This window comes from Ixodes scapularis, unplaced genomic scaffold, assembly GCF_016920785.2.
Source record: "Ixodes scapularis isolate PalLabHiFi unplaced genomic scaffold, ASM1692078v2 PGA_scaffold13__105_contigs__length_92229423, whole genome shotgun sequence".
NCBI lineage: Eukaryota > Metazoa > Arthropoda > Arachnida > Ixodida > Ixodidae > Ixodes > Ixodes scapularis.
Window position 1 is genome coordinate 57,783,617 of NW_024609839.1, and position 26,628 is coordinate 57,810,244.

At 48.9% G+C, this 26,628-nt stretch overlaps 1 pseudogene; it reads left to right on the forward strand.

Annotated features, from left to right (window-relative positions):
- The first annotated feature begins 10,515 nt into the window (after positions 1-10,515).
- Positions 10,516-24,518, forward strand: LOC121835445 (annotated as a pseudogene).
- Positions 24,519-26,628: the final 2,110 nt, after the last annotated feature.

Sequence of the window (26,628 nt, forward strand, 5' to 3'; positions counted from 1 at the left end):
GTCTCGCGCCGCGACGATGAGATCATCCGGACGACTGCGCATTCCGTTGTAGTGCTAGTGTTACGCTACTGAAAAAAAAAAAAAAATGTTTTGGTTTAGCAGAAGATAAACCGAAGTATACTTCGCCGCTGACGCTGGGTCCAACAAAAGGATCTCCCAAGGGTAACTCGCAATCCTCGCCGGCGACTACAATATTCTGACGCACCTGACACGCCTGACAAGTAAATCGTTTTTAACGAAGAGCAGGTCTCCCTGGCATGGATGGTCGGAAGGACGCCAAGGATTACGTGAACAAGCATCGTCGCTCGTGCTCCCATGAACGGATTATCCATGCCAGGGTTTGTGCGCTGGGGAGTCCGGCTTTGCAAAGGCGTATGCGCTGACGACAAGGCGACCATGGGAACAGGCGCCAAGCTGCGAGGTCATTCCAGTGGCGCCTCCCGTGGAACCTACCACTTGAGTCAGAACTCACTAAAGACAGAAAACAACTCTCGGAGTGTCCCCGTCTTTCACGGTTGCAGCTGGAAACGCGGCGCCTGCGTGCATTACCGGATTAGGTCAATACCCGACCAAGGCTTGTTAAGCATCTCTTCCTGCGTTCGTGCGTGCCGGTGTTTTGGCTGCTCGTCGCCACCTTGACCCAAGGACGCCTTCCCGAACAAGGGGGCTCCTTTTTAGGGAATGACACTTTATCTGCCGGCGTCTTATTCATTTCTGCGGTGAAACTTTCGTGATGAGCAAAATTAGCACTATATAATTTCGAAAGTAGTTAGTAATTTGAGTAGAAGTTACCTGAAAAAGTAGTTAAATTAAACTACTAATTACCCAAATCAAGTTGTAATTGAAAGTTACCAAGTTACTCGAAAAAGTAGTTAAACTACAGTAGTTTGAGTAGAGTAGTTGAACTACGTCCAAGTCTGGTGCAGGGACACGCTCTTTCACGCGCTTCAGAACAAAAAATAAAAATAAGCGTTCGAAACAAAATGGCCAGATGTCATCACCCCAAGCAAAGTGCACATGAAGGCACCCTACCGGAAGCTGCTCGAGCAACTTGACGAGGAAATGTCGTCAAGCAGCAGCAGCAGTAAGGCGGGCGGTACAGGCGGCACCTCCCGAGTGGCCATTACGATTTTTTCTGAGTCGAGATGGGCGAGATCAGGCGAGGTGCTCCGCGAGAAAGGAAGTCACGTGTGTGCGCCGAGGGCTGGCCCGGCTGGTTTCCGGTTCAATCCGCCGAAATCGGCGGAGCGACTTTTCTCGGATCCAGATCGAGATCTGGATCGGGAGCTAATCCAAAACGACCAGTGGAACACGTCCGTCTGGATCCCGATCGCCCATGAAATAGGATCGCTCCAGAAAAGTCGATCCCGGCGCGCTCCAAAACGACCTGTGGAATTCGCCATAAGTAACTCCACGAGCGAGCCATACTGTGGCGAACTGGCGCTTACGAACTCATGACGTCGCGGCATTGTAAGAGAGCTTCACAAACCGCCACCAGATGCAATTTCGAAAACTGTTCATTCGTTTTAAAATTAGTTTTCTCGACTTCCATGCTTGTGCAGCACAGAAACATTGGTCCAGGCTAATGTTTCTGGGCAGCGGGCACAACATAGGCCACATCTAAGCAAAGAAATAAGTGCCAAATATTAAGTTTCCGCACCCCTTTAAGGGTGAACGGAGAGTATAGAGCGAGTCGTCATAGCGCGGCTTTGGAAAGCGAGCGTCTCAGTGTACGCGCGAACGCTGAGAATGGCACCGTGGGTTGTGAAGGCCGTAGCAGCCCTGCTTCCAGTGGGTGTTCGTATCCCTCCGCGGTGATGAGAATGTGCATTCACATCGAAACTTCTTTTGTTGCGCCGCTCGTATCGAAGGCCAGCCACGACTGCGGGTAGACGAAGCAGACCGCAGGCACTGAGCAGACGACCATGCGGCGAGCAGACAATGGGAGCTTGGATGAGCGCGTCGGTGGCGTCGGTGCGCAAGCCAATCTGGGATTGAGCTGTTTTGTCTGGCGTTGCTGAGCGTGACGCTATGCAGAAGGTCCTGCGGTATTTAAATGTCCTTGATTCTATGGAATACGTACGTTTCCAAGCACAGCTTCTAGATGGCGTTCCACCGTACACTATGGGCATGCTATGGAACACGCAGTTTTAAAACAAAAAAATAGATGGCGCTTCAAACGACGGAAGGCTGGCTGAAGTAAGTGAGGAGGTAGAACTTCCACGGAGGTGATATCCCCCTCCGTGGGAGTACCATAACCGATATATAGTCTAATAACGTTGACAGGCACTTAGATTATCTTGTAGCGCTTCAGGCAGCGCAAAACCCCAAAAAAAAAGGTTTGATACTATACTTTGTTTCAACTTAAAGGGTTCATGAAACGATATTGCATGCGTTGGAATGTTCATGACTTTGCAGAGCCGTACTGATCCTAGTCTGGCCGTAGTATACTCGCTCAGACCTCCATGGATTTAAAATCTTTCATGTCGCGGTGAAATTGCGAGAATAAAAGGGGACTATTTCAGTCTTGCCTTTGCAAAGCTTGATGACGCAATTGTGGGATTGAAGCCCCCCGCCCGACGTGGCTCACGGATTGGACACGAGAACCTCGTGAGCACTCGGCCACTTGCCTCGGCCGCGGACACTGGGGTAGTCGCTCGTGTGAGTCGTAAACAACCACTGTGGCGACGAAAATAGCCGAACTCAAACAATACCTGGAGCTCAGAACCCGTTTTCTACTCTGGCAACCTTGGCTCGTGGCTATGCTTTACGTTGGTGGCATATATGATAAGCACTAGGCCAAGTGGCCGCTTATTCTGGCTCCGAGCTGAGGGGACGAACGATGCTCATATTTCTCGAAATATTTTGTTCGACTGCCATTGCCTAGAAAGAAAAACGAAGGCAAGTTTATTCTTTCATTAACGCTAGAAAAATCCTTTCATGACCCCTTTAGAGCGTGAAACACATGTACGACGAAACCGTCCGATCCGACGTGCGAACAGCCGGAATGACCTTCGGGGGCGAGGGGTTTCGTAGCACCGGAGAGCGTCAAAAACTCTCGCCTCCGACCGTCGTATTGCCTGATCGGACGTCAAATCGGACGGTTTCATCGTACACGTGTTTCGCGCTTAAGTAGATTAAAGCGACGAACTCACGGAGCTAATCAGACAGCGTCAAAATTGCACCATCATGGTGTTCCTCAAGTTTCTTTGCGTGTTCTATAATCGCCGAACCAATCAGAAACCGAAAAGCCTCAGTGACTTGCTGATCTTACGCTGCTTGATCGGTCTCACTACGTCCTAACGTCGGCTGCGTCTGGACTTAAGCTGAAACAAACAAAAGAATGCTAATTATGCTTCTCTTAGACGCTTTACAAACTATAGTTCAGGCCATTGTCCATCTAGGGGTGCTAAACTCGTCGAACACAAAGTTTGGGCCGAAGTTCACGGAACGCACCGATTGGACGATCCCGACGATGACTTGGCGCTTTTTTCGGCGGCGTCCAATCGGCGCGCTCCGCTAACTTCGGGCTCCAACTTTGTGTTCGACGAGTTTAGGGCCCTAGGCCTCTAAACTCGCCAAACACAAAGTGGGAGCCGAAAGTTTGCAGAGCGCGCCGATTGGCCGTCAGTGAATAAAGCGCGAAGTCATCGTCGCGATAGGCTAATCGGTGCGCTCCGTCAACTTCGGCCCCAACTTTGTGTTCGACGAGTTTAGAGGCCCTAGCCTTCTCGCCGGGGAGCCTCAGTATGGCTACGGGGATAGGCGAAGCGCGAGAAGGTAAATGGACCTATCGAACCCGAACGATAGGATGGACCTAAACGTGTGAGTACATGGTCGTGAAAGGACAGGCTCGAGCAAGCGCGCATATTTATGTGCGCATAAACAGACACATAACCGTACGAACCCACAGGAAAAACAACAACACAGATACAGGCTATGTCGTGTGCAACACCCTGAAGACTAAAGCCAGCGTACAAATTCAACCACACACACATACATATACAAACGCACACACGCACGCAAACACGATTCAAACAAAAATAAAGCCCGAGCACGAAAGATGAAAAACAAGCAAAAAAGACACCCGCAAGACGGGAATAATACGGCCAACGACCATTTATCTTGCCGTGTTCGCGTTCCACGCGACGACAATGTGACATCTGCCGCTTGGCTTTCTTCGGCTACTTACACCGAGGCGACGGTGTACATTCACTCACTCGGCTACCATCACTTGGTCGTTTTTTATTGTTCACTTTGCCAACACCTCTTTCGCTGGAGGGAGTCTCTGTCGCATGCCCGGAGGACAAAAAGCGCACCGCAGAAAGGCGAGCGAGTCCACAAAGGAATACGCTCCGAGGAATACGCGAGGTAGCGCGGGGCCACGCCTCTCCTCGTCCGTTGCTTGCTCGAAGAATAGGACACACCGACCGAACTCGAGGCAAGGGGGGAGCGGGCAGACTGTCTCCGTTCACCCAGCGAGCTTGGCAGTGCGCTGGGAAGTGCGATTGCCAAACCAATCTGCCGGCCCCCCCCCCCCCCCCCCCCCCCCCCCCACTTTCCTTTCATCACCTGATTTCGCTCTCTGCTCATGGGTAGTGGCTGAAGCATAATCACGTAGAGGAAAGATAGACGTGTGGCTGGTCCTGGGGGAGTCGGCTGCTTTGCAACTTGAAACACCATTGCTGCTTCTTTTCCCGAAATATCAAAAGATTGCCCCCCCCCCCCCCCCCACCGGTTGGCCTTCGACTTTTGGGAGGTGTGCTATCTTGCCTTGACACACAAATGAGTTTAAGACCCCTGGCGTAGATAATCAGGCAGCCAAACTTCCTACATTTCCGCGGTCAAGCCGCTACATCGGCCTTGAGCGAGCCGCCTATCCTGCTAAGGCTGTTTCACTGAACGCCACGTCATGAAGCAGTTTTTCCGCAGCCACCAAGATAACACTGGGACTATTAGATGATAAGAAACAGTTTGCATGTTCCGCATGAGATTGGGGAGCACTGTATATTTGCACAGTGCTCAAAATGAACATGTGGGTCTCTGCGTGCACACTCACACATAATCATTTGTGACGAATGTTACGAAGGTGTATTTCTAACGAACAAAACGCTAAAAGCCAGGCACATTCTGCGATGATGTTGTAAAAATCTACTTATTGCTTCCTCTTGTCCCAGAATTGGTGGCCATGACCAGATCTGCAGCATGCACGTAGTGCGTGGCAAGGTCGTGGTAAGGTAACTGGATCGTAGGAAATTAGCGCGAAACTCCCCCTCTGGTCGCCTTTTCGGCTCCTAAAATGAGCAATTTCTCCATGACCTCTCCATTCTTGGTGAGCCGATCTAAATTCGCAGGTGACGGGTAGCTTTATAGAGACCTTTCTTGTATACCGAGATATTGGTGTCCGCAAACCGGCGAAGCGAGCGTACGCTTTCGTACCACCGCCACATGCGGTTTCGGTTGTATACAATCAGTTGATTGTATACACAGTTCCAAAGACGCTTATATAGGCGAGGAACGTCTTCAGTACGATGAAGCTCCATGGGGATCTTGGTGCGACTGGATTAGAGCGACCCCCTCGAAGCTTCGAAGATAAGAGGTCCAAATGGCGATTGCCAAAGCAACAGAGACCGATTAGCCCATCGCCTTGCGAGGTTTCGGCCGTCTGTGTGTTAATATTTGTTTGTGTTCGGCTAGCATTCAGGGAAGGCAAAGACGCTACTTTCCCCAGGATCCAGTAGGTGCCAGTGCGCAACTCATCCACGACGGTGGGCTTGAGGTACACGTACACTGCTCGCGGCACCCCCTTGCCAGCACAGGTTGCGTTAAAGAAAGTGCTGAACGATTGGTGTCTATCTCCAGGTGTGCTGCCGCTCGCCTTCTCGCCGTCCGGCTGGATGCCGTGCCCCAGGCAGTACAGCTTCCAGCAGGTGTTGCCGATCTGAACTCCGGTCTGGCCAACATGAAGCGATATGCACTTCCGCACAGGTTCAGATATTGGTCGGAGACGGAAGCTGCAAGCAGATAAATGGAACAGTTGGAAGATTCCGAAAAATGGAACCGTTGTGCCTGTCCCTTGTTCAAGTCAATAAAGGCATGCAGACAAACGAAGTTCAGGGAGCAGCAGCCTTCGAGGGCAGTTGTAAAAAACCTGATGACTGATCAATCAAATCCTCTGAAGCACACTCACACTACAGACGACATGAAGAGCCAAAAAAGGAAGCAACAATTTGAAATTTAAGATATATATGGACCTCCAAAACTGTCATCGACCATTTTTTTTCAGTGATTTCCCCATGTTTTTTATATAACTCTGGTAAGATGAAAACCTGAGCTTGATTACGTAACGGGATACTAAAGAAAGGCGTCGGAAAGTAAGGTTATTTACTTCCATCTCCAAATTAAACTCTGCCTCCTAAGGAGAATGGAGTTTTCTATGGTTCACCAAGAGTAAGCCAAAAAAATCCCGCAATTATGCATTGCCAACGTTATTAGATTACCTCAGTTGTAGAACTCTCACACAGACGGGTACACCCTCCCCCTCCCCCTCCCCACCCCTCCCCCCTACCACAATCACTTCAGTCCGCCACCCGTCTCTGAAGCGCCATGTAAATTTTCGTTTCAAAATTACGGGTTTCATAGGGCACAGCTGGAACGCCGTCTACACGCTGTGCTTCTAAATGTTTGCATTCCGTAAAACACACTGCAGTTACCATAGGAGCTGTCCGGCGCGTCGAACGACGGGCGGCAAGCCGTGGAGACAGAGGGGGGGGGGGGGGGGGGGGGGGGGGGGGTTGTACTGCTCGTGCAAGCAGCGTCTATGAGGAGTTCCCTAACTGAGCTAATCTATTGACGTTGGCATAGCTTGCATTGACGTCTGTTCAACAGTCACTGCAAAGGAAAGTTTCACACCCGTGGGTGAATTTTGTAGCAAGAATCGAAACAAACACTGATACGGTGCAAAAACGTCACGTGCAAGTCATGCGTGCATGGCTTGCACCTGACGTCATTCCGTCATGCAGGCAGTCGTTCCTATTTATTCTTGCCGAGAACAACAACTTAAATGGTGCTTAGATTACGTGACGTCACTTAAAACTCTGCATGCGTAAAATAATATATTTCACGAGCACAAAATGCCACCAGAAATAATCGGGAGGTAAAAAAATGGGCTTGCGTACCCGGCCCACAATTCTTCAAAATCAATATTCTATTAGTCTAATCTTGGGAGGCCCTGCTTAGGCCCTGCTAGGGCGTCAGAGCCATCTGGGGGGTCGGGTGGGGGGGGGGGGGGGGGGGATCAAGCTTGTCTTTGATGTTTAAATTTGCATTTAGTGAGGACTAATAAAGTTAGTAGATCAAAGTCAGTTGAAAAGCTTCCTAGAACGCCTGGCGCCTTTTTGAGGCGCGTGCGCTCACTGGTCCTCGCTACACTATCAGTCGGCCCCACGGTCAGAAGCTGCCGAATCAGTGGAAGGTTGGATGCAGATTACTTGCGGTGTAGAATAGTTCTATCTGGGTTTTCACGGTATACAACAAGAAGTGTGCGCAAAACATAGCGCAAAAAGGGAGCCTTTTGAAATTGGTCATTCATCGTTTTCTACGGAGACTTTGACGCCATCGCAGGAACGCCGCCCGCACCGCCTCGCTTGCTGGAAACAAAGAAGAACCGATTTAGAACGCCGAGTTTTTGTCGAGCTTGTCAATTGATAGATGTAAGAGCGTTGGGGATAAACCAGGCGCACAGGGTCACAAAAGGCAAGCACAATAAGAAACCAGAGGATACTACTGCTAATGACCACTTTTGGAAGTGTGCCCTCTTTTGGAAGTTGTGAATTCCTTGTGCAATGGCGGGCACGAGTGCCAGCTCTCTGCGTTCAATTTCGGCCCTGCTACACGAGCCTTTGAGCATCGGGAGCACAAGTCATAGCTACCCACTCGCTCTTACATGCACGTTTCGCAGTCACGGTTGTTATAGCGCTGTACAGTGGATCGGATCTTCTCTAAATCGCACGCGACTTTGGAAAGGGGTCTATAGACGCTTTGCAGCAGCTGTGCGTGGGCGCCGCCATAACCGACCTTCAGTTTTTGTTTCCTCTTATTCCGTTCGCTTCACTTCGTCATTAAACTAGCAGGCCAGGTCATTGCCATTTTAGATTCTACCGTGTCCTTCCCCCCATCACTGGTCTTTCTGCAGACTCGTCAACGCCCGTCTTTGATGACTCGGTATCTTGGTAAAACTAAAGAAGGTCAGCAATGGCGGATGTAATTTGGCGCGTGTGTAAAGCGTCTGTCCATACACGTTTGCAAGAAAGGCTCTTGTGTGCTGCCATTGTAAGCGATGCTGGCGCTGCCTGACGTTTCCGCCATGTTAAGGTGGGCCATGTGGAAATAGCTCAGCTATGCCAGGATATACGTAGCGTGAGCTTAGGTTCAGCTGGTTATTCTTAGCTTTCCTGGTTGTCTAGGATTAGCTTGATTATCACGCTTACTGCTGCTTCAACGACACACACACGGTATGCGCATTATGTGACTACTTAAGTATCCGATGAGTTAAGCTGTGCGCCGTGTTGTTATGTATCAAGCAACCAAGCTGCCGCCCAGAACAACCGGACAGCGCGAGCCATGATCTCGAGCGGGTGCATGCGCGCGGCGCGTGCATCGGGGACTGACACGTGTGAAGTCACTGCTCCTCGCGCATGCGCAGCACGGCTCTCCAGGAGCCACGCGAAACTGCTCAACCTCGGCTAGTGTAGCTTACGCTACAAAAGCGTCGGCGGCGCCCCATCGGCCTTGTGAAGCCAGAAGTATAGACTGCCGCGAGTGGCGCTGTTGTCAAAATCCTGAGGACATGGCTGCTGTAACATGGGGTATGGCGTCGCGTACGTTCTCAGATGGTTTCTGTGGTGTCTATGGTCGTTTTCGCAGTTTGTTTTCGTGAATGTTAAGTGTTTGGCATTGTGATTATATAGGTCCGAGTCTTGACGCTAAGCAGTCTTGTACACGTTAATAAAAAAAAGTAATCGATTACAATTACTATTACTCTTGGCTGAAAAGTATTCGATTATATTACTTGATTACTCGACGGCAAAAGTAATTGGGCATTACTTAAAGAAGTAATCGTTTTTTTTTCGATTACTTTATTGTGTGAAGACACATCTTTAGCGCTCATAACAATAAACTATTTCCAACCTATATTTCACATCTGCACAAGTATTGAGAAAGAAAAACTGGCTCCCTCTTCAAGGCCGTTGCACCTTCACAATGCGGACACAAGCATAGAATTCGTTTGAAGGCGTTTAATGATTTGGGCGTTCGCCAGTGTGTGTGTGTGGGGGGGGGGGGGGGGGGGGGGAAGAAGCGGAGGGGGTTCTAGATTTTGTTAAACTTGAGCAAGGGTTGTCGCTCAAAGTTTTTGAGCAAGGGTTGTCGCTCATTTTACTATTCACATGTGGATGAGCTCGCATGTTATACAGAAGAGCAGCAGCTCCAGGATTTGAAACGGATCATGTGTAGTATCCATTAGCGGAAGAGATCGCCCCGACCACTTCTCAACTCGAAACATTGCTTGTCACAAAGACCACGTAGGTGAAATGGGGAAATATTTGAACTGCCTTTGTTATATTTTGCATCCGCTTTAGGCATTCTTCGGTTCTGGTTCTCCTATGGGCTGCGAGTAGGTACCCTAAGCAGGATTTTTTTTATTTTTTATTTCTGTGTGTGTGTGCGTGAGGGGGCTAGTTTGAACGAAGGACTCACAAAGCTACATTCTGCTTCCTCAAACTTCGCCCTGAATGGCCTTTGTCACGTACTGTAGCTTCCCTGGGGCTTTCCACTCCCAGTCCCTGCTCGAAAAAAAAAAAAAAGAAAAAAACGGACATTCCCCAGAAACTGTACATAGAAAGACATTGACCTCGTTTCCTACAGCTCCGCAAAATCTTTCTTTTTTTCCGTTTGAAAAAAAAAATTAAATTTTATTTTTGTCCTTTCATAAAAAAAAGGCGTGTGCCCGGGGGGGGGGGGGGGGGGGGGGTCGCGTGTACAAATTGTAACGGTTACAAGTAATTTTATTACTTCAAAAAGTAATCAGATTACTCTTGTGATTACTGCCTAATAAAAGTAATCAACTGATTACAAAATTACCCCAAAAAGCAATCGATTACAAGTAATTTGATTACTTGTAATGCGTACGGTACAAGTCTGACGCTAAGCAATGAAAACGAAGGCAAAGAGGACGGATGACTTATTACAGAAAGAATAAACAGAAAGGACGGACAAGGACGGACATCTTTCGACTTTCAACAACATATAGAGTTCTTTATTAGAAGTTGGCATCGAGATCGGTGAACCTAGAGAAAAAAGGGGGGGGAAGGAAAGGACAAGTGACAGAAGGGAGGGAGAGGGAAGAGGGAAAGGAGTAAAAGGGGGGAAGGAAAGAGAAAGCGAAACAAGGGAGGGAGAGGGGGAGAGAGAATCGGGGCAGCGGAGGAGCGAGGAATGTCACCTTCCTTCAAGCTTCATTATTCGTGTCAAAAATGTTCCTCCTTCGCCTACGCCTGAGGACTCTCGGTCTCTGCCTTCGCAAGAACATCACCCACCCTGCGATACATCAGGTATTTGGCTTCTCCTCGTCGCGTTGGGCGGCGAACTACAGAGTGATGCAGATTGCAAGACAGGAGGTGTCGCAGGAGATCCTGGTGATGCAGAGGTCCCTCCCATGTCTCATGACGTCTATTTTCGGTACTAACTTCGCCACTCATCCCTCCTATGTCTTCCTCAGCAAGTCTACCCACCTCCTCCTGGAGTCTTCTTGGAAGCTTATCATCTCCTCCGCAACCGCAGAAAAGCGAGTTAATCAGAGCCCTGCGCTGGAACCTCCTCTCAACCTCTCCGACACCACCCTTTCGGCACATGCTGAGTCAGTTCTCTCAAGAGGCCCGAAGTTTGCCCCAGCGTATGAACCGTCGCGAATCGACCAGCTGGCTGCTGTTCACCAAGTCGCCTCAAAAATTCCTGAACCTGAACGACAGGATTTCCTCGCGACGGGTTCGCGGGTGGTGTGCAGATACGGGAGGGCTCCACCTTTAAAAACTGGACTTTTTGGAGGTGGTTGACGAGCTCAGGCGCTCAGAGCTGAAACTCCTGGAGGCTGACAAGACGGGTGTGTTCGTTGTTATGACCGCCGGGGACTTCAACAACAGACTGGGTGCAGTTCTCGACAAAAACTTCACGAAAATGAAGTCCAGACCATCGGGGTCTCTCCGCACAGAGGCTAAAACTATCTGCAAAGCCAACGAGCTCACCTTTCTTCTCAACAAACTGTCAAAACCATCGGATCAGTACCTGCGGGTTTTCTTCACGGCAAAAACACACAAACAGAACACCCCTTTCAGAGGCATTGTATCCGAGAGCGGCTGCTGGCAGAGGCACCTGGCTCTCTTCCTTCAGAAACATTTGACAGCTGTCCCTCTAGATCAGCCTTTTCGGGTCGGATGTTCCCTCGAGGTTCTGCCATATCTCCAGGAACTGCACTCAGCTGGGCCGGACGTCGCCATGTTTTCCCTCGATGTCACCGACATGTTTTACAGCCTCGACGTGGTGGTTCTGATGGATTGCATTGAACGGGCTGTCACGCAATCCGGAGTGGCCAAGTTCCAAAACTGAACTGGCATCACACTCGAGGCGTTCCTACAGCTCGTCGACGTATACCTAAGATCCACCCTTGTGGAACACCAGGGGAACATCTACAGGCAGAAGTCAGGCGTTTGCATCGGTTCCTGCTTGGCCCCTGTTCTAAGCGAATTCTACATGTCATCGGTGGACTTGGCTGTGGAGAGGGAGCTCGGCGTCGAGGCGCCGGGAACCAAGGTTTTTCGGTTCGTTGACGACTACCTCGTACTCCACACAGCCGGCACCACTTCCGCCTCCATCGAGCAGGTTTTCTCAACCCACTCTCAAGGCCTCAAGTTCACCAGTGAGGACCCTTCGGACGGGGAATTGCAGTTCCTCGATCTGCGCCTGCACACCAATCCCAATGGACTCTGCTGGGGTTTCCAGCAGCGGACCAAGAAGCCCGTCCTACCGTTCGGAAGCAACCACTCAAAAACTGTGAAGTCCGGAATTGTAAGATCCCTCCTTTCCTCATCCCGTACCAAATCTTGCTCCCACTTTTCTCAAACCGGCTTAACCGCCCAAATCTGTCGCCTCCGAAAGGCGGGCTATCCACGCGACCTCCTTGTGACATCCCTAAAGTCTCTAATCTCCCAGCCTCACCCCGACCGCGCCAGACCGCCTCGACCAAAAAAGTTCGCGGTAATACCTTACCACCACAGCACATCACATCGCCTGAGGGCAGCGGCCCGCCGGTATGATGTCGATGTGGCCTTATCATGCCGGTTCCGATTAGGCTCCATGTGCCGCCTCGTGAACGACCCCCAGCGCCGTTCACGAGCAGGGTGTGCAAAGAAACACAAAACACCCTTCATTTCCTGCGCAACTGGACGCGTGTACTCCATTCCCCTGTCGTGCGGCGCCGAGTATATCGGTCAAACGGGCCGCTGCGTGAATGACAGGCTGGGCGAGCACGACAGGGAAATAAAAAAAGGGGACATTGAGTCCCAGCATCCCTTTCTTAGAGGCGCATGTTCTTCGTGTGAGCCCCGGTTTCACAACGCGCGGATCCTGGGCTCACATAGAGACCGCTACGGACGCGAGATAATTGAAGCTTACGCCATGCAGCAGGCATCTCAAAACATTTCGTCTCCCTCGCTTGTCCTCTCCGAGAGGGAGGCGGCTTATTTGCGCCCCCAACTTGCGGCCTTGACGCGGGCCCGGGGGGCCCTTGCTCCCTGACAGTGCGGTGATGCGGCGCCGCTCTGTGTCTCGAGATGACCCCTCTTCTCCTTCCCCTCCTCCTAATCTTAACGGGCTAACAACTTCCCGACTTTCTCATGCCGACCCCCTTCTTGTCCCACTGGGCTAACAATTCCTCGCTCCTCCGCTGCCCCGATTCTCTCTCCCCCTCTCCCTCCCTTGTTTCGCTTTCTCTTTCCTTCCCCCCTTTTACTCCTTTCCCTCTTCCCTCTCCCTCCCTTCTGTCACTTGTCCTTTCCTTCCCCCCCTTTTTTCTCTAGGTTCACCGATCTCGATGCCAACTTCTAATAAAGAACGCTACATGTTGTTGAAAGTCGAAAGATGTCCGTCCTTGTCCGTCCTTTCTGTTTATTCTTTCTGTAATAAGTCATCTAAACCAACGCGCTCACGTTTAACTATTGGGGAGGAGGACAGACCGTGACGCCCCAAGCGGTTAACCTAACAACTACACGGATGGGGACAACAAATACAATGACGCAGCGTTCGGCCGACATAACCGAACGCGGCATCAGCGTTCGGCTGGAGTTCGTGTTACCCGGCGAAGGGGAGGAGGGGCTCTTTTGTTTCCACTCGGCCTGCATGAACAATGCAGCATGCACGATGCCAGCTCATCACAAAAGCCGAAGTGGGTCAAGCTCGCATTCTCTGAGGACAGATCCGGCACTTAACGTCGCTTCATCAATTGTTAGTATTTTTTTTTTATTAAACTGCGCCCCGCGCTCTATTGTAGAAGATGACATGGCCATGCTCATAAGGCCTGTCGGCTTGTGCATAGGCCTTGTGTTGAGTAAACACCAAGCGTGGGGAAAACAGACGGGTCAGAGCGCCCCCTATAGTTCGATCTCCTGCCCAATAGGACGGATGAGCAACGCTATTTTCGTTTCACCTTATGTTGTACCGCAGCGAAGGCTAGAAGCGCGAGCTCATAGCGTTGGCAGCTGCTCTTAAAGGGGTCATGAAACGCTTTTCCAACTTTTTCCTGTTTCGCTTTCCTCCTCAACTCATAAATCGCGCATTCCACCAAACAGTTCAAGAAGGCGAAAAGGGGGAGTCCCCTTTTGCTCGCACTCTCGTTTGTGTAATCCCGGACACATCCATTCTCCCCCTAGAAGATTAGCCCGTCGCTCAAAATTCAGACAAAAGTTGCTTTCCTCACCCCGTTCATTCCGAAGCTGACAGTGCTGTTGAAGCTACGTGCTCGTTGGGCCAGCCACACTTGCCACGTGAGCGTGGCAAATGTGGCTGCAGAGAATGAAGTCAGGTGATGAAAGGGAGGCGGCTGATTGGTCCGGCAAGCGCGTAGCTTCCACCACAATGTCAGCTTAGGGGTGAAGGGAATAAGTGAGGTCCGGTTGTGTGTGACGTCAGTTTGGACCCGATAACGCGCTTTTGGGACCGCGGATGTATCACAGTGAAAAGGCAGAGAGGTTGCGAAGGGGAGGAGGTACGAAATAGTCCGCTCTGTTCTTAAATTTTCGCACTGAAAGTCAGGCTTTTGACTTTCTACCTTTTTTCTTTTGGTCCACTGAACGATGTGCTATTAGTAAAATCCCAATCTAAAATGATTTATCCCAACCCAAAAATCGTTTCATGGGCCCTTTAAGTCACGAGAGCTTGTGCCGCCGAGATGTGCCCCACAACAGGGAGCTCGCGCTTGAAGCCTTTCCTGCGGTACATCATAAGGTGAAACAGAGTATACGCACCTGCATGCAAGACTGGTTACCCTGGTTTTCACTACATTGCCCAAGTAAGCTTTAAACATTAATTCATAGGCGTTGACACACACATAAAGCATACATAGGCCACACTAATGAGCCGCTAAGATTAAAAACAGCTACGCTTGGCGCAAACTTCGCTGGCAGGCGTGCTCTGGAATCGAACACCAGCGCTACCTGGTACGTTCTACAAGAAGCGCCTCACCTGGAGGCCGGCTATTTTTCCACTACTCCTAGTCTAGTTCACTATACCAGGGGCACGTAACTATAGAGTGTACTAGAAAGGACGAGTGGGGCCACCGGAGTGCTATTTTGGTACCTCAGCATGTGGGGAAAAAAATGGCTAATCCAAGCCACTTCGCCCGTAGCGCACTCTTGGGCGCTACGAGGGAAGTGGTTTGGATTAGCCACTTTTTAAGAAAAACGCGTTTCGTTCCAACGCCAAGCTCGACAGGCACACTGGGGCCCAAGGCCGCACGTTTTGAACTCCCACGGCGACTACGGAAAAAAAAGTGACGTTAAGAACGCAGCAAACGCAGATTGGATGTTGACTGATCTCTCATCAATCAACATCCAATATGCATTTGCTGCGTTGTTGACGCCACTTCCTTCTGCATAGTTGCCGCGGGAGTCCAAAACGTGCAACATAGGGCCTTAGGTCAAGGCCATAGAAACGATGAAACGCCGGACTATATTATTATACAACCTAGACGTCAGATGTCACGTACATAAAGTCACCACGACCCAACTTGTTGTCACAACGCCATGCGACATCAGGACGACGCCTTGATGTCAACGTCGTCATCGACGTTGCCAACGTGCGTTACACTACATCAAGCACGCGTTCTGACGTCAAATTGCGTTGACAACGACGACGATGTCAACGTTGGCGTTGATGCCGACGACGACAACGTCACAGGACGTCAAGATGACGGCGTCCTTGTCAATACAACATCATAAGGACGCTTATTGTCAGTTCGTTGACGTCGTTGTCGACACGACGCAACTCGACGCCATGAAGACGTCCCGAGAGATTCACGACGTCGACGTCATCGTCGACGACGTTACACGACGTCAAGACTTCGTCGTGACTGCGCGTCTGCGTTGATGCTGGCGAAGACGACGACGTTACACGCCGTCAAGGCTTCGTCATGACGTTGACGTTCGCGATGACGTCAGGACGACGTTAACGTGACGTAATAGCGATGTTTCACGTTGCGTGGGGCGTCGACGTCAATGTCGGCATCGACGACCACGTCCACGTCGTCCTCGACGTGGCACGCGACGTCATGACCATGTTACAACGGCGACTTGATGTCGCGTAAGGGCGTCGTCCTCAACGCGACGCGATGTCACGACCGCGTCACAACGGCGACTTGATGTCGCGTAACGGCGTCGTCCTCAACGCGACGTCACGACCGCGTTACAACGGCGACTTGATGTGAAACGGCGTCGTTCTCGACGCGACGCGATGGCACGACGGCCTTACGACAGCATCTTGGCGTCGCGTAACGCCGTTGGCGATGACGTTACCTCTGACGTCAAAATTATAAAAAAAATACAATATAGCTCCCAAGGGGCTATATTGCCCACATGAGCTTGACCTGTGTCGTTGCTCGATCGCAGCGAAGGTGGCGCTGCGATCAAAGTGGCTTGGTTCCACCTGGGCCCGTTTTCTCGAACGCGAACCGTGGTTTAAAGTTAACTATTGCCCCAAGAAGGGGGAATTCCAGGTCACGTGACTGGGAGAGCAGGCGCCGAGGGAGGAGCAGTACCTAGAAGCAAAATGGCTGCGACGTCGCTTAATGAGGGCTAATAGTTCTGCTTGGTTCTGCTGAACATTCATTTCGACCTGGCTGTTATATTAATAACTCACCATCAACCTATTAGCACGTCAAGCAAAGCGATAGTTCAGAGGGACTACTAAATCAACCGACGGCAGCATTCCGCGAACGCATCACTCTTCAGCAGTCCGGGATCCAAGACATATGACGGTCCATAAGCCTTGCAAGTGTTTTTATGGTGAGTAAAAAAAGTGTTTTGCGAACGAGTGTTGGTACATATTCATACTAAGACGTTTAATTTGTTACACTATGCACGCCAACTCGTGAGCAGCGATTACTTTGCTTAGAAAGGGGGTTATTCTCAATAAAGTCTTCGTTCCGAGTGAACAGCTGAGACATTGTTCTGTTTTTTTGTTCACAGTGCGCCGACAGTATGCCGACAGCATTAAGGTTTCTACATATCCCCGGTGGCCAGCAATTCAACGGTGACGAGAAGCTTAGCTTCTCGTCACCGGTGAATCGGTTGGGCAAACGGGAGAGAGGGCAAACAGTTGAGATCAGCAGGAATCGCAGAAACGTGCGTCGCAAGGGTCGCAAGGAACGAAAACGAGACTACAGCACCGGCGTTGCCAGACTGGAAAAAACACGGGAAAGTTATGCGTTGTTTATGGCGAAACATATTGAAGGAAATGTTGCTTACATTTTCGAATATTCGTCGACAAACTCTAGCATAGTAGCTAAAATTTCTTCGTACCATCGGAAGCAAATAAATTGGTCTTCAAGTACAACATCAATATATTTTGACTTAAAATACCATACTAGATCGATGACAACCAGCGGAAAAAGAGGATAAACAAAATGACTGGCTTGTTTCACCGATAGATGGCGCATCTTATTGCCCAATCAGAAATAATTATTGTTCTATATCCAGTCTTTTGTTACAGTACCTAGGTACTTTTCCCTTCCTAGGCACCGTGGTTTACCAATATGGGTTTACCATCGCTTCGAGAAAACCGGCCCTGATCGCTTTCGACATTTTCAAATGCAATTGAAAGCAGCAGCAGAGCCTATAGCTCGCCTCACTCGTACCTTCTATAGTCGGATGCAACCTGAGAACAATCTTTTAGCTCCACCCACAAGCGCATTGCGCCCATCTGAAGTGCCTCCGCCGTCGAGAAAGTAGTTCGCTAGCAACGTTGCTTTTTCTTCCTCCAGGAAACGTGTCTTAAAGTACTACAATATTTATTTAATTCATTCAAGACATTTAAATAAGTTAGAATATGTTTTTGTCAACGAAATAGCTGTTTAGTAAAGAAAGAAAGTCATGTCCATTGTACCGTCTTCCCAATTCATTTTCTGTCCAAGATACCGTCTAACATACCGTCTAACATACCTCTCAGCAGTGCTAAGCCTCGCGCCCGCTTCGAAATTTTCGTTGGCGATAGCGTCGCTGGATTCTCACGTTGTCGCGCAAAAACGGCTGCAAACGCAAGCCGATACCATTAAGATTTCGTGGCGTAACCTCGGGCGCGTAAAACACGGTGCAAAAAAGCAGAATAATTGTCACGAGAAACTAGCGTCGCGTTGCTAAGGCCAGCAGCCATGTTGAGGTTTTTTTGTTTTTTTTTTCAAAAGGATCGCGATTGGTCCACGGAATCGTGACGTCATGAAAACGATTGGCTGGCGTTTCTCGGCGTAGGATTACATTTTCCTCTGAGAGGCATTTCCGGTTTTTTCTTAGCTTGCAACCGACAATAGTACGCTCTAACTTAACTGAGGTGCGCGAGGACAAGATGGCGGCGTCTGCTGCATCACCGATGGCCGAACATAGCGCGAGTTAGCGACGTACTTACTATTTCAAGATGCAGTTCTGAGGCATTCACACACAATCGTGGAATGAAATATTGTTCGATGGGGCATGTTTGAAGGTTGGAGCTGACTTTATGACGATCGCAGCCTCTATTCCAGCACGTCGTGGAAGCCAGCACTGCCGCGGGCGCTGCCATCGTTGATGCAATGGCCATGCGGCTCTTGACGTTCCTCCCGTTTGCATTCTTTGGAAGCGTTTATATCTTCCGGGAAATTGGTGGCCGAGTGGGCTGGCGCACACCAGCTCAGGAGCACGCAGAGCAAAAGCTCGCGCTGCAGAACCCAGGGATCCTGGGTTCAATCCCCACCCTGCCCATTTTGAGCTGGATGAGCATCGTACCGGCTAGTGCCACTAAATAAGCTATTTAGTGGCTCTAGTACCGGCATGAGGCCGTGTTTCGCATTACTGAGCGGTGCACGTTAATAAAGACCACAGGCTAGTACTCGAACTGCGCTGGCTAAATTGCTTATCTACAATGGGTAACAGTGTCGCCGAAATTCTGGCAAACTAAACTCTGCTATATAAACAACTAACGACTAGTTTTCTTTTGTGATTTCTTCTTGTTTTAATTAGGTAAAAACAGCAAGTAGTACGTGCTAAAAATGCTTCCAAAGACAATAAATGTTCGCTCTGTTTTTTTATTCTTGTATTCCTCAAAATATATCCTTCTCTTTCAAAAGAGACGCTTGGAAACATTATTGAGGAGTTTCAGCGAATATAGGGGGCGCTCCGATAGATCCAACATGGCGGACAAGAGGGGGATAGGTTTGCGACGCCCGTAGACCGGTAGCGTATAAATAGAACAAAGCGTGTCGTTCTCTGTTTGTGCGAGACGATCATCATTTCAACCAAGACCTACCGTGATGCTACAGATGAAGTGTTCAAGCCAGTCGAAGGCAAGAAATCTTGCCATAGTCAAGATATGTGTGCTAGTGTTTGACATTAGCTCTCACGTTGGTGCAGCTGTCATCAAGTTGAACCGAATGTACGCGGGTCCAAAGAAAGGTACATATCAACAATGTTCGCGCGTTCAAACTATGACGCGTACTTTATCTCAAACTAAACTTATCGGTCTGCGGCTACGAACATTTTCGTTGACGTGGCTTAGATGATGTAACCATTCAGGCCTCGCATTAGAAGGTGTTGCGAACTTTTCGGTTGTTCTAGTTAATTGTGCTAAAAAGCGGTTGGATGGAAAGTATGACAACTACAGCATACAAGGGACGATTGAGGTCTTTATCCTGCGTTCTATGTATCGAAACATCGGTATCCTTGGTGTTGTATTGCGATCAGCTGGTCGCCGATCGTCCTGTTTTTACGCATAATGTAAACAAGCCCCGGAAGCGCCAATCTCATTTCCATGTGCTTGTGCACTCCTACAAGCCTCATTTTGGCTCTTGTGGAAAGCTTTATTGTAATAGCAATAGTCTCATCGGTCATTCGAGTTGTATGTGCCACGGTGATATCTGCTGTGTGTGATCTGCTGACAAACAAGTCTGTATTAAATGCGAGGAGGAGAACGAAGGTAAAGCTTTTTTAACTGTTTTCTTTTTACAGAACAGGGCAAAGCTTCTAAAACAAGAGAAACCTTAGCTGATATTTGAGTGTGCTCAAGAATGAATTGCAAAAGGTGCTTATGCCAAGTGGTAGATGTATGCAGTTGATTTTCTGTTTGCTTCTGCATTGTAAATTGGAAGATATGTATCAGCAGAAGACATGTGTCCTTTTCAAAATGTCTTTTATTAGAGCAAATAGGTTTTCATACACAACTGAAGAGTTCGAAACACCATTTAATTTGAGGCCTGAATGGTTACATGATCTAAGCAACGTCAACGAAAATGTTTGTAGCCACACACCGATAAATTTAGGTTTAGATAAGTATGTGTCATAGTTTCAGCCTCAAACACTCAACATTGTTATGTACCTTTCTTGATGACAACTGCACCAACGTGAGAGAGCCCACGTCGTCGAACACTTGCACATATATCTTGACTATGGTATGGCAAGATTTCTTGCTTGAAGTGAAGATCATCTCGCTACGACTAGCTACGACCACCCACCGCAGCGATGCAGGCACCGAAGGGGCGCAACGCAGTCAGTCGCCGTCACCGGACGCTGCTCGTTTGGCATTCACGGCTTTCCGCCCAGGTGCTTCGTTTGTACTTGGCACCGAGTGTTATTTTCTGTGCTTGTGTGTGTGCCGAGTGGCTAGATATGGGCCTCAAGAGCAGTTCTTCAGGCTCAATAGCATTCGCCGAAGAACTTCTGAAGAAAATGCCACCCAGGAAAAAAAGCACAAAGACGCAACGCACCAGCTTGGCGGACTATGCACTGGGCGCGGAAATCGGGCCCTGCGAATTATACACCAAATGCAAACTATCTAAACAAAACAAAAACATTTTTAGGCTCAAATTGGCTTCTGCGGACTATACGCCTGGACACTGGTGCCCGTTATCATGCATTGTATATTCACTGCTGTTTGTTGTGGCTTGAGAGTGCCTTCCTGTAATGATGCAGAGGGGTCCACTGAACCTTGAAATAAAGATATTTAAGCACATCTAGATGCAATGTCCCTTTAATTTGCCAACAGCACGCCAATGGTCACGATCAAAACTCACCGAGTCAATGGGCAGTTTTCCACAATATTTATTGCCATGTAATCACCAATTTGGTCCATTGGAAGTCTTGAGCCTGTAGCACATCCATTCTGGATCTGCAAAGCTTATGCTGTAGACGTGCGTCATCACATGAGCATGTTTCTTATCAATCTTAAACGTAAAACGCTAGTTATGCAACGACATTCCCATATCACATTTTTAGCAAATTGAATGGTCCCACCTGTCATATTGTTAGCTTTGGAAGTAAACCAATTCACAATACCACCAGTAGAATACATCGTGCCAAGCATTAGTGCCGCATGTGGCACAAAAAATGTCCTAACTAGGGAAGCAAACTTCATCGATCGTGTTGATTAGAGCACTCAAGTACGGGCGAAATCATCAATCAAAGAAGGTCACTCGAAAGGGAAGTTTGCTCGCTGAACGAATATTACTTTATATTGGGCGTTCCGCAATGTAGGCCGAAGACATTCACTCCGTGATTGGTACAGAAGCATTTTCAATCGGCCGTGCGAGCGCAAAAACAACAGCAAAAACAAAGGTGGATTAGAAACGCGATAGATTCGCCTTTGCACGGAGTACTTACACTCAAAATCGTGTCAACATAAAGCGACTATGGCCCACCTTGCTAGCCGCAATCTTAAAATTTATCCGTGTAGTCGTCGCACCCGCGCACCAACCGAAAGCGTTGCTGCAAGCCCCTCCGCCTCCGCCGTCAACTTTGAGTCGCTGTCGAGTCTGAAGAACTCTGCTCTATGAGGTCCACATCCAGCCACTGAGCACATACAGAAGCACAGGGAATAATACTCGGTTCCAAGTGCAAGCGAAGAACCCGGGACGGAAAGTCCTGAATGCCAAACGACCTGCGTCGGGCGACGGCGACTAACTGCGTAGTACACAGGTTGCGCTCCTTCGACGCCTGCATCGCTGCGGCGGGTGGTCGTAGCTCGTCGTAGCAGTTCGTGTCATCTCTGTTGCTCGTACCGGAACACTAGAGCCGCGTAATATTCTTGCTGCCGAAGTTTATGAGCCTACGTTCGCGGCCAACGCATTTACACAAAGCCAACGCCCAGCGAACCTATCCCCCTCGTTCTTTTTCGGCGACCGGCCGCCAGGGCGGTGACACCGTCGCTGAAACTCCTCAATACGACAAGCAGCGAACGTCCTGGCTGGAGTGTGGGTTCGCCTCACCAGGACGCGGGGTTCGAGGTTAAGCCGGGGATCCCACTGGCAAAGCTGTATTAAAACCAACGTTGATTAAAACCGAAGGCAAGGATCGCGTGGCTGTCCTTTATCTAATACCCAATTCACACGGCAGCATACATGTATCTTTAGCTTAGGTCCCTTAACTGAATGTACATGTAGTAAACGGCGTTATTAATCACACAATAAATAAACGGAACACTTTGAGTTGATGTTGATTGCATTCCTGCTAAACCGCGAGAGGAGCAGGTGATCCTGATAAACAATTATTCCTCAAAATTGGTTTGACGCGCATTTTTTTCATTATTGTGTGGGAAATATCACATTCAGAACCTAAACATTATTTGTGTTTGCTTTTGCGGCACTTCATTTTTTTTCTAAGTCTAACGACGCACCTAAATGAGTTTTGCTTTAAAACATCCGACCCGTCTGGCCACATTGGCTTTAAATCACCTGCGTTTACGAGTTTCCATTGCGAGGTGGACGACCTTCTTCTGTTTAGCAGCTCCATTGCGAGTTGAGCGGGAGAGTCGGACGTCTCGTGTACAACCTCAAAAAAGAGCTCGCAGTGGTCCATCGCTTTCGGGGTCGTAGCATACATTGTTTTCCACGTGCCGCCGCTGCTACCTGGTAGCTGGAGTACGCGTTCCTCGTTAATGCATTATTCCATCGCAGTTGTGTTCACAATCATTTCATAGTTTGCTACTTATATATATTCAGTTTGTGATAATGCATTAAACAAGATACATTTATATATCTGGGGTACTTTTATTTTAAGTTTGTGGGTCCGAGGGTACTCCCTTTAGCTGTAAAGGGAGCTTGGCGAGCTCCGTTTAACACATGACCTCTCTTAGCGAAAGAGGCCTTTGTGGTCCACGCGATTGCGATCTTCAGCTCTTTTTACTACAGGTACCTGTGCCAAAGGCACTTTTGCGCTGCTGTGTGAATTGGGTATTAGTCTCTATGTCAGTCCAATGCCTGAAGGCCAATCCCGTCAAGCAGGCCTTAACAAGAGTAGTGGTTACGACCGATGCATTTCTCGGATTTCTCGAATGTCTCTCGCGAGTACCAGTTCAAAGTCTATCGTTGCACATTCGCCGATTGTGGACGGGCTTGAAGAGGATACACAAAACGTATAAAAAAAGTAAACTTACTACAAATAGGGCAAAAGTGGGTGGTCTGTCGCTCCGGTGGAACACCACGAACTGCTACGGAAAGGAATGAAGAACTTCCGGTGTCGCCGTTTTATGGCCCTTTTATACGGTGGCGCGCCTCAAGTGCCGGAATCGTACTATAGAACTTCACTTTCAGATTCGAACTTTTTTTATAAAACGAATTTAGATATGCGTATCACGATTTATATAAAACAATATTGTTATATTTTTACTTGCGTGACAGCTCGGCTACTGTTAAAGCAATGTATAGAAGCGGGCATCCCCAACAAAGAAGTGGAAACGGGATTCGAGAAAATGGATGCATGAGATGTATAATCGAGGCCTGGCCATGAGCACAGGATGTTGGACAGTCTTTATATAAATATCTGTAGATTAACAGTATTGCAATCGACCTCGCCAACCAACGACTACTCAGCCGTTTTTACAACAGGGTGCCGAAACCCGGAATAGGGCTTAACGAAACGGTTAGAACCTGACTTGACATATCAACGAAAATTGACAACAGCCAACGTACCAACCGGCGACTGGCAAGATGAAAAAGACTTTAACCAATGCAACGGACGGCCAAGATATCACCCTCAACGATGTCGACATCGAACCCGTTGTACAACAACGACCTGCAATACGCACGAAGGTAACGACCCATTTGATGATCTTGAGAAAATAATGCCAGAAACAACGACAGGCAGACAACTTACTGAAATAGCCGAGAGGCTAACAAACTACGCATGTCAACTTAAGTACCTAGACGATGCTATCGAGCCATTCATATCCGCTGAAGAACTTAAAGAAGCAAGCACTTACGTTATAAAAATAAGCGATCGCATCGTGAGTCATCTTACAATGCTGAAGATTAAAGTTCAACAGTCAATTAGCAAGGGACGAAACTAGAAAAAGTCAAGGGATAAAAACTACACTTACCTAATCAATGTAATGCATCAGATACGAGCTCCATCAGACCCCACCTCGTGCAGCCAACTCAGTTTTACGTGACCTCACATAACAACAATTATGAACTCGGAACTTTCACCGGTGTGACCACAGACTATGCCGACGACCGTCTCGTCACAGAACTTGGATTAGACCGGCAGATAAAGGACAGATGCGCGGTGACTGGAACGACAAAGGTCACCAATACGCTACTAGACGACAACCCCGTAATGGGGACTTCAGCAAAGAACACATCCTACATGCTAAGGGCGAAGAATTTATATCTGGTTTTGAGTAACAGTATGAGCAGGAAGTTCACAGAAGCCCTCACATTCAAAACGAAGGCGAACTGAACACAAAAAAAGAATAGAGTAAGAAAACTACAAAAAGAGAGGAAGAAACAGAACCGTGCCAAAGCGACCAAACAAATAAATGAAACCTTCAGGAACAGGAATGTCAAACGACCTCCTCAACGAAACAAACAATTTAAGGAACAAGACAGGCAATACATTTAATACTGTGCACAAGACAAAAAATCTGGATACATCAGCGCCTAACGAGAGCTATAAATGAAGTTAGGAAAACAGCGTATTGTACACGTGGATCAGACGCACAAAGCTGCACGGTCCACTTGCAGATTCAATAGACTGAAGAATAAAAGAATAAATGGCTAGAGCAAACAAGGGAAAGCATCGCCCCTGGATACTGCGCAAATGACATACATGATGTGACACAGGAGGACATAAATGACTAAGAAATAATAGCCTTGCTACCGACGCGTCCCTCCAGGAGACACAAATGCTGCACATATCCGCGAGGCAATCTAATCATCATCAGCAGTGTCCCAGGCGCTGAGGCCAACTTCTGTGACCGAGCTAAGGTCTTTCCTTGGCCTGATTAATTACTACGGCAAATTTCTGCCTAACATAACCACGAAGTTGGCGCCTCTGTACCAGCTGCATGCTAGCTAAAGGCGCAAAATTTCAGTGGAGGAAAAAAACAGGAAGAATCGTTCACCTGGACAAGGAAGGCGATGGAGACTGCGGGGTTCCTAGTGCATTTCGACTCAAATAAGCCCTTGAAGTTGGGGTGCGATGCCTCTCCCAAAGGGGTAGGGAGAGTGTTGTCACATTGCACCAATGGCATAGACTATCCAATTGGTTTCCGGTCCAGGACGCTAACGCCGGCCAAACAGAACTATTCTCAGCTTGAGAAAGAGGCCCTTGCTCTAGTCTTTGGAGTGTCATGGTTCCGAGATTATTTGTATGGGCATAAGTTCACACTTGTCACAAACCACAAAGCTCTGACAGATTTATATTTCACCGAGACAAGGCAAACCCGCAAATGACTGCGGCAAGAATCTAGCGCTGGGCCTTACTCTTCGGATCTTTCCAGTATACGATCTGCTGTTTGCCAGGGGAAGGACAATGCCAATGTAGATGCCCTTAGTCGGCTCCCAGTTTCCGACGAGACGCTGTGTTGCAACGCTGGTGAGCCCGCGGAATACATGTTTTACACCCAAAGTCTGGATGTTGGTGTCTTAATGGCTAAGCAGCTAGGCAGCTGGCAGACATGACAGAGCAAGACCAGTCGCTTCGTCAAGTGAAGATCTGGATTCAGCAAGGGTGGCCAGGGCACCTTGCTGAGACGGAGCAGAGGTTCCAGCCCTAATTCAACAAGTGGAATGAACTGACTGTCAGTCACGACCTAGTCTACTGGGGACATCGAGTGGTTCTGCCCCAAGCCGCATGCTCTAGATGTTATCGGCCCACCATGACAGCCATCCAGGAATGTCAGCCATGAAAAGTTTTGCTCGAACCGTCTTCTGGTACCCTGGAGTTTATCGCGATATTGAAGATCTCGTAAGAAGGTGCGAGGGATTTGCATCCAGACCTCTTCATTGCCCCCAGCTGAAGTTCCCATCATATCGCCGGACACCAACTACACGTGGTCACGCCTTCGTGTAGACTATGCTCGTCCACTGGAGAGTCAGATGGTACTAATTGTGGTCGACTAAAACACAAGGTGGATTGAGGCGGTACCGATGAAGACGGCATCGGCCGCGATCACAGTGGAAGCCCTGCGCGTTATTTTTGCGCGGTTTGGGCTGCCAAGAACGTTGGTGCCAAACCATGGACCACAGTTTACCAGTGTTGTTTTTAAACAGTTTTTGCAAGACAACCAGGTACACCACCTGACTACAGCTCCACATCATACGCTGTCAAACGGATTAGCCGAGCGTGCGGTGCGCACGGTTAAGGAGGGCAGTCGGAAAGTATTGCCTGGCAATCTTAGAACAAGGCTGGCAAGATTTCTCTTCCGCTAGGGGAGGACCCCAAAAAAAGATGGGAAGTGCCCATCCGAGCTGTTATTCAGATACCGCACTCGGTCCCGGATTGACTGCTGTGATCCAGAGCACTCGCGCTCACCCCCGTCCAAGAGCAGCAGCCGTTTTTTATTCGC